This window comes from Thermobia domestica, chromosome 17, assembly GCF_964235325.1.
Source record: "Thermobia domestica chromosome 17, izTheDome1.hap1.1, whole genome shotgun sequence".
NCBI classification, from domain to species: domain Eukaryota; kingdom Metazoa; phylum Arthropoda; class Insecta; order Zygentoma; family Lepismatidae; genus Thermobia; species Thermobia domestica.
Window position 1 is genome coordinate 182,308,682 of NC_137470.1, and position 9,894 is coordinate 182,318,575.

Here is a 9,894-nt window from a genome sequence, read left to right on the forward strand (position 1 = left end):
TCTTTTATCTATTGGAAGATATCACATAATTACTGTAAAATTAGCGGTATTTTAATTTCGCCGGGATGAGGCCCCTTAATGTGATGTCCGAATCACATGAACTTCTACCGAACATCAAACATGAGTCTGCTGCGATGAAAATGCATACGCTAACCATATAGTGAGGAGGAAGTTCATAAACACTTAGAGGTTCTGTTCCATAATCATGAGGTTATAGGATATTATTATTATTATTATTATTATTATTATTATTATTATTATTATTATTATTATTATTATTATTATTATTATTATTATTATTATTATTATTATTATTTGCAAGATTCTGTTTCTTGCGAATACCAGATTTAAAAAAATGTAAAGGTCGTACAAATTTCGAAGCAAAGCCTCGAAGGACCAAGAGGATAGGTCGTTGAATAAATCTAATAAGAAGAGTCAAGCGCACTTAATACGTGAATATTGTATGCTATACACTGAGAAAAAAATGGTGGCGTACTTAAAAAGATAGGTTACATGCGTAATTTCTGTAGTTTTTGGACTTAACATACAGCAGACGTATAACTGAAAACCAATGCTTTAAAATACTTTCTGTATAAGTGTTCCACCTATACGTACTTTCCGTATCAAATAATGTAGGCGGTCAGGATCTCACATACAAATGGACGTATATAACATATAGCTGACGAAGATAACATAAGTATATGTATGTGATAAACGCAAAACTGTTAGATATCAGACATCCAGCAACGGCATGACGTAACATCTAAGGGCAGTGCCTATGTAGCATACGGATAACGTATGCTCCGTACTGATTTCTATAGTAAGCACGAGGATACCGTATATTTGTACAATATACCGCTGTCCGGAGAACGGATTTTTCTCTGTGTAGAGAGGAACATGGACGCCACATGAAAAGGAGGAAAAAACACTTTAAGCTTCAGAAATGTGAACGTGAAGAAAAATTAAGGAAGCTCTAAAAATAAGCGAAACCTAACAAGGAGTTGTAAGGAATAGTAGCTGAGGAATTAATGATATTGTAAGTAAGTAGAGGCAAGGAAATCTTTACAACATTAGGGAACTGAATAATCAGTGGAACATGAAAGATCAACGCGGGAATTAAAAGGAAACGAGCTGATCAAGTATTAACCTTTTCACTCGTAACATTTCTACCCTTTCTAGCCGAAGCACCAGTATTTTATTTTCTGTCAGAAATAGTAGTTGAACTTGTTTCGAATTCCGTTTTATAGATAAAAAAAGCAGTATTTGACTTCCTGGGGGCTCTGCGTCCAGTCCCCAAAATTTGCTAGGCCTATGTCCTTGCATCTCTTATGTATCAACCTTTGCATCAAGAGAGATTTCGTGCATTTGCTCTTTAACTACATTTCCTAAATTTGGCCCAGCTGGAGCTTTGCACTCTGAAACCCATGTTTACTGGATCTAGATCCTCGCATCTCTTAAACCCAGAATTCTATCAAATTTCAAGGTTTTTTTTTTTTTTTTTTTTTTTTTGTATTTCAGCTATCTAAAAGATAATATTTTGTGTCCCAAGAAAACGGACAATTTAAATGAGATTAGCATGTCTTCATTCCCATTTAGACCCCTTAGAAAGCAAAAATATTCAGTTTTGGCAATTCTCCTATCGGTTAGTCCCGAAACCTACAATCGTATCAAATTTAATCATTGTAGTCCTACAGGAAGTGCCTAATAATTTTGGGATATAAAACGCGTCCCATATAAATAACATGGGGAAGATTTTTCAGTTCCCCATAAAATCACTATAAATTTAGAAATTTTTATGTTTAGTGATTTATTTACGTAACGGTAACGGAAATGTACACGCATACCGAATTTCAAGTTTTTATTACAATTCCAAGTACATAAAATATGAGATTATAAGTTTAAAAAAAAGGCCCTTTTAAATAGTATGGGGGAATTTCTTCATGTCCGCTTTATACCACCTAAAAATTAAGGTTATTCACTTTTGGTAATTTTCCTGTGGGTTAGTCCTAGCAAGCTATAATGGTGCCAAATTTCAACTTTCCACGTCAATCGGAAGTATCACTTTATATTATGTCAGTTCATGTGGTTTTATTTATAGTTCAGATATATTACCAACACAGTTACAAAATAATATTAGAATGTATTCTACCTAATTTGGTGGAGCATAAGTTCACTTAAGCCTATTTATAACTCAATGTTATGATTGTCTGGGCTGCCGTGACCGTCGGATTGCAGAGCTTTAAAGCAGGCAATAGCTGATTCAATGCGTATAGAGTTGCCTACAAAATGAGACAGAATTTCCTTAAGGAAAGACGAAACCAGATATATTTTTTTTTTCACTACACCCTTCGAACAGGAAGCAACCACAACTCTTGTAGGCTCCCAACTTGTGTTCCTCATCAAAAACGAACAGGTTAGCGGAGAATCATTGTGTGTGTGGAAACGTCTTCTTGTGTGACAGATATAGTACTATCAAGTGACTCAGGCATAATTTCATCAAGGAGATTCAGGCACTCACTTCCATATCTTTTCAGGACAAGCGTTATACGAGTGTTCCAAATTTCTTTTCACATTCATTTAGTGAACAAAAGGAACAAATAAAAGGTAGGAACAATAAAAATCAGCATTTTTTAGATGTTAGTAAGCCTTGATAGATTTATGGAGAGTCTGCTCAACCGACTTCTTAAACAGATTGGTTTTCTGAGATCGCCTTGTGTTGGAAGTGAGGTCATTCCATGCACGGATAGTGGATGCAAAGAACGCATTCGAGTAGAATTTTGACGAATGTATGGGAAGAGAAAGGAGTTTATTTACACCTGATCTTGTATTGTGATTATGGTGAGCATTTAGTGGTTGCAATCGTTGAAATAAGTAGGAAGGTTGTTCAAACCGCAAAACCTTAAAGAGAAATGTGAGTCGATGCAAATAACGTCTATCGGCAAGTTTCAAAAGGCCCAGCCTTCTGTAGTATGAAGTAATGATGCTTCCAGCCCAAAATCCGCACCAAACAGTGACACGTTATGGATGCATTTGTTCCTCAACAATCACCTGTGGATTTTTTGAATCCCAAATGTGACAGCTTCGTCGATTAACTAAACCATCAAGATGGCAATAACCTTCGTCGCTGAAGATGATTTTCTTAGTAAAGTTAGCATCCAGTTGATGTTCCAGAATCCATTCAAGAAACCCACTTTGCTGTGTGTGGTCACCAGGCTTCCGTTCTTGGGTTAATGAACTTAGTAAGCATGAAGATGCCAATCTTTCTGGAGAATACGCCGTAGAGAGCTTCTTGAAACGTACAATTCATAACCACGGTACGGAATTGATGTTCCTGGACTTCCAGCAACACTCTCACGAACTGCGTTGATATTTTGCGTTCAACGAGTTGTTGAAGGGCGGCCAGAGTGTTTAAGTTGAAAAATTGATCCAGCCTTTCTATTGTTTTTCTAAATTAATCTCTTTACAGCTGCACTGAAAAAAATCTGTTCTTCGGACAGTGCTAAATTGTACAAATATACGGAATTATTTTGCTTTCCATAGAAATGAGTATGGAGCATACGTTTTCCGTATGCTACATAGCCACTGTTCTTAGATGTTACATCATGCCGTTGCAGGATGTCTGACAACTAACAGTTTTCCGTATAGCACATGTATATACTTATGTTACATTCCTCAGCTATATGTTATATACGTCCATTTGTATGTGAGATTCTGACTGCCAATATTGTTTCATACAGAAATTACCTATAGATGGAACACTTATACGGAAAGTATTATAAAACATGCGTTTTCAGTTATACGTCTGCTGTACGTTGTCCAAAAACTAAAGGAATTACGCAAGTAACCTATCTTTTTAAGTACGCCACCTACATTTTTTTTCTCAGTGTGATGAATTAAATCACTATTCCGACCATATTTTGTACAATCGAGAACTCCTGCTGCCAAACCTTCATTATTCTTAAAATTATTGCTCAACAATGAAACCGCGTTGTTCTTTCGTGAAGCACTCTATTTTTAATATCCTTGAACCGTCAACTGTCCCTTGATTTTTTTTCTCGTTGGCAACATGTTACCTCACAAATGGCTCAAAATTCGAATATTGTCTGAATTTTTGGACACTATATATAATGTTTGTTTTTTATAGTACTTTACTCAAATTGTATATTTTAACCTTCTGCGTACCACTAGTACTAATAATATCACAAACTCATAGTAATAATAATTGTGTTGGTTCCTGTCCTACCAGGTGAATTCCAGGACAGCATTTTAATATACGAGTATAAGCCTCTTCGGACTTCCTTTCACATATTCTGCTCTTAATTTTTTGATTGATTGATTGAATTTGCTTTACGAACTAATGCTACCGATATTATGACTTGTACTGGCACCTATATGTTTGATTTGAAAACCATACCGGTGCAGTTTTACTGTGGGTATATGAACTATCATGCAAGATTACATCTCACATGAGTGGTCCCTTCTCCATCACAATCGTACACATACTATTCAACTCCCTCTAAATAAAATAATCGATTGAATTTAAGTCTAATCGCAACCTATGAGTATTATTTATGATCATTAGAATAACCAAACGCATATGAAACATAACAACACTTTAGATATATGCAGCGACGCAGCTAAGCTAGTTGTCACCTGGGGCAAGAACTCGTCTTAGCGCCCCTCTTCTCTGACCAACCTAACCAAAACGCTCCCCGACTACACCTGATAATATTGGCATCACACAGTAATCCCGTATTCCATTTTTTTAAGTTCAAGTAGTAAAAGCTTGATTTCAAAATTGCAGTTATATAATTTATATTTAAGCACAAAATTAGTGTTTGATTGCCAAATAATCTGAAAGTAGCATGCTTGATATATTCTTATAGTCTTATCATAATAACAGTAAATCAAAATATTTTTAGAGTAAGGCCTATACCGGTATGTGTATATGTGTAGAATGAATCAACAGTCTGTTGTTTTAGAATATAATATTTTCAACAAACAATCAAGCTATTGTCTCTAGTATTATATTCGGACATTTTGTAAATTTCTTAAATCCATGTAAGTTATGTGAGAACACAAAAACCTGAAACTAAAATTTAACTTTGAGGGCTCTTTTGGTAGCAAAGGTATTTAAATGTCCTCAAAAGATAACTTTGAAGCTTACTTATGCATTTATGGATATGATCCTGAAGTTGGCGAGGCGTTGTTGTACTATAAAGTTTCTGGACTAACTTTTATGATATTTAGTTTGCTAATACTCCTTTCCTTGCCTTATAGTGAAAATAAATATTCATTTTTACCTAGTTTTGCGATTCCTCAATCCGGCGCCCTGGGCACAAGCCCCCTTTGTCCCTCCCCTTTAGTTAAGTCATTGAATATATGATAACCGATCAGAATATGATTTTGGTTATCTAATTAGCAGATAAATCTACTTCTAAGAGCCTTTGGAAAAACATGAAAGCGTGATATGTAGAACTAACCCATAATTCTTGAAAAATTGATTGACTCTTAAAGCTGTCAGTCGAACTATTGAATCCGATAACAAAATTTAGTAGTCTTATTTTATCAATAAAAAATCTGATAATACAACAATACAATAGATAAAAGAGAGAATATGTATTCTTCGATACGTATGCTCAAGTGTTAAATTTAAGAATTAAAAAGAAATAACTGCAGTTCCGTAAGCAAAATAGGACGACAACTAACATCATGTTACGGTAGGTAATGGTTTCATGGTTACTGCCCACTTTCAATATGAGTTCTTTGTAATTGGATTCGGTTGGCAGAAGCTTTTTACACGCTTAATTGTGTCATGAATTCTAAAAGATGAAAATATTGCGGCTAACCTCAAACTTGCAATTATGGACGTCTTCAGGATATTGCAGATGAACAGACCCTGGGCACCATAGGGGACTAGATTCTTATTTCTAAACATTACTTTGATAATATTGAAGTATATACTTGTGTAAGTTCGTACTATACTATTTTACAAAATAACTTTACTATAAGGAATATTTATAAGGTTTGTCCGACAAATATTTGTAAGGTTTGTCCTACAAATATTTATAAGGTTTGTCCGACAAATATTTATAAGGTTTGTCTGACAAATATTTCTAAGGTTTGTCTGACAAATATTTATAAGGTTTGTCTGACAAATATTTATAAGGTTTGTCTGACAAATATTTCTAAGGTTTTTCTGACAAATATTTATAAGGTATGTCCGAAAAGTAATGTCACACATTTTATTGTGAAGCGACTGTACGTTGCATCACGCTTCATCCGCCGCGATCGATGGTGATGTAAGTCAACTACCAAGTAACAGCTTCCTCAGCTCAGTTGTCTCCGGGCTCTCGGAGCTGAAGGATTTTGTAAACCTCTGTTTCATCTCTTGTGCAAGTTGCGATGCAACTATCTCACCAAATCAAACGCGGGAAGGCCAAATCATCCTTCAGTGCAGACTTAGCTCCCGAAGACTTCTTTCTGTTTTCCCGTTTGAAATCCTCGTTGAAAGGAAAACAATTGACGACGTGAAAGCAGCTTGTAAAAATGACTTTAAACCTAGTTTTTGAACAGGCTTTTCAGGATGCCCTCCAAGATTAAAAATCTCCCCCCTGCAAAGATCTATAGACGAAAGAAGAATTTTAATGTATAGGTGTTATTGTTGTTAGTATTATCTAAATAAATGCTATTTTTTCATATTTGTAGACTAGTTGCCATATATATGTGATACTGATAAACGAAATTTGATTTCAGTTTATTTCCAACTAAATAACTAAACTGTGATGTATAAAGTACTAGCAGAACTGACCGGCTTCGAACTGGAAAAATAATGCTTATACACAATATTTGAAAATAAATAACAGAGTAGAGTACATAACGATCAATGCCTTTGGCGTTGCTCTTGTGAATCTCCGGGCCACGTGACAATCATGATGTTGACTAATTTTCTCTAATTAACCAATCAATTTAACGACCCCGGAAAACATTGATGCAACACTAATATTGGTCATTTTGGACATTTGTTTTTCATTCCTTCTCACTCCGTTATCCTGATAGGGGCTGAACTTGCACCGAAACGGACGGCATGGGAAGTGTCACCATCCATTTCAGTGATCTAAAAATCTGTGGATTCGACACTAATATTCGTATTTATCATTATTCTTCATGACATCAATTTCCACACAGGGTAGCCACACAGTATTTTTCATCTTTCATTTGATTTTCATTTGATTGATGTGACGAAAAATCAATCTTATGAGCTCGTTAAGCGATTTGAACCCGACGCGAAGTGAATATTTTAACTCAAATTTAATATTGCACCAAGACACACACACATTATACATATATATTTGAAGTTATGCTTTATTTTATATTTGATTGAAAATATTTATTCGGCGTATTTATTTTCTGGAGATAGAAATACATCGCATCACGTATGGTCCCCGTATACACATGAACTGCATTGAGTGAAAAATGACTTTTATTGCAGTTATAAGCTTAACGTTTTCGCTTTGGGTGTGAAAGACATGAGTTCAGTTCCTGGTGAGATATAATTTGATTTGGACTGCACGTCAAGTATGATACATGTTCGACACACTGGCGCTTTCGGAGAACATACGGGGCGCGGTGGCTCAGTGGTAGAGCGTTCACCTCTGGTGCTTGGGGTCCCGGTTTTGATCCCAGCCCCCGCCAAGTGAACTTTGTGGTGGACAAACACCGTGCTCGTGGGTTTTCTCGGGGTTCTCCCGTTTCCTCCCACTTTCTTCATTCCACCATTTCACTCATCTCTCATAATCACCGTCTCCTTTAGCCTAACCGGCATAACCGTGGGACGTAAAACTGAAAGATTTCATTTCATTTCATTTCGGAGAACATACGTGCTCCAAAGCTAGTCACTATCTCTATCAAAACAGGAGAATTGAATATATTAAGACTAGCGTTTGATAGCTGGGGACTCCGCCCTTAGATCCCTGCGTTTACTCTGCCTACGACCTAGCATCTATTATTTATCAGCCTTTACATCAAGACTGAATTTCCTGCATTTGCTCTTAACATTTCCGAAATTTGACTCAGCTGGGGCCTTAGGCCCCTGATCCCCGCGTTTACTAGGCTTACGGCCCCACACCTCAGAAACCCACAATTCTACCAAATTTAAAGTTTATTATCCTATTTCAACTATCCAAAAGATAAGATTTTGTATCGCAAGGAAACGCCAATTTAAATAACATTGAATTTTTATCCCCCATTTAGACCTCTTAGAAACTAAAAATGTTCACTTTTGGAAATCTTCCTGTGGGGTATTACCTCAAGGCTACAATCGTGTCAAATGTCATCATTCTAATACTTCCGAAAGTGTTTAAACATTTTGAGGGGTAGAGGACGTCCCATATAAATAACATGGGAAATATTTTTCAGTTCCCTATAAAACGACTCTAAAGTTGGACTTTTTTATGTCTGGTGATTTACTTAAGTTACGCTAACAAGAACGTATAAGCATAAAGATTTTTAAGTTTAATGCCAACTCCAAGTACCTAAAACATGAGATTATAGGTCCAAAAATAAAGGCCCATTTAAATAACACTAGGAATTTCTTCGTCGCCGCTTTAGAACAACTAAAAATTATAAATATTCAATTTTGGGAATTTTCCTGTAGGTTAGTCCCAGAAAGCTATAATCACGCTAAATTTCAACTTTCCATGTCAATCGGAAGTATTCGTTTATTTTATGTCAGTTCTTGTAGTTTTATATATAGTTAGGATATTTATGCAAATAATTGAAGTTATATGAATTTAGGAGTTTGAACCTACATTGACGAACTTATGCATTCAAAAGTGCTTGAGACGGGACATTCTGTTTAAAGGAAGATACAAACTGGTGTTCAATGCAATATGTACCCCAAGGTTAGTACCGCAATAGGAATTAAATCTGAAACCATGATGAAAGAAAGTGTACGTGTTAGCCACCTCAGCACAACTCAGTACACAAGTATATTTTGGTTCACCTTATGATTGCATACACCACAAGATTTGAAACAATTTTGCTTCCAAAAGCTGCTGTCAAAGTAACGTATAACCCCGGAAAGCGTGTATGTTACTCTTAGAAGTCTGTCTTGTCTTGTATGATGTGACGAAAATTGTGTCTTGTCTCGTTTCGTTTTTAATTGGCACTGAATAGCACACACACAATTGGTGCTGGAAACGGATGCAAATTGAAAACAAGGAATGGGAACCACAGCCTGAAAGGATGTAGGTCTTACTTAGAAATATGTTATTTTTCTGAGGGATTTTACAAGGTACAAACAATAGCCAGGTAAGATAATATAGGATTTCTTAATTTAGGATTTAGGAATAGATTTCTGGGATTTCGTCATCTATGGAAATGTTAGCCAGTCACGTATGAAGTATGACGTCTTTCGGCGATCACACTATTCAAATATAGGGAAGGAAGGAAGAGCCTGGGATCTATCCATGTTAAGTACCATCCCATCATTTGCTTGGTGTGATTGATGAAAATCCAATAAAAACCTCACTCATAATGGCTGGTCTGAAAAGGATGTTTTTTACAGTTTCTTGACTCAATGTCCTCACCGGAAATCGAATCCTTGACTGCTCGCACCGAAGACGAGATCTATGGCGACTACGCTACACAGGGCCACTAGACATTGTTAATGTTGAATAGGGACTATAGCACATTAGAAATCGGAATATTTACCATTACACTGTCATACTTTTGGATCTTAAATAAGATGGATATAATTGAAGGCGTCTGATATTAGTAAAATTTGTGGAATAATAAAGTGACAGGAAATGGGAAAACTCTGAGAAAATCTACGGACATCATGTTGTCCACCACAAACGTGCATTACGTGGGATTGAACCAGAGATGCCCACG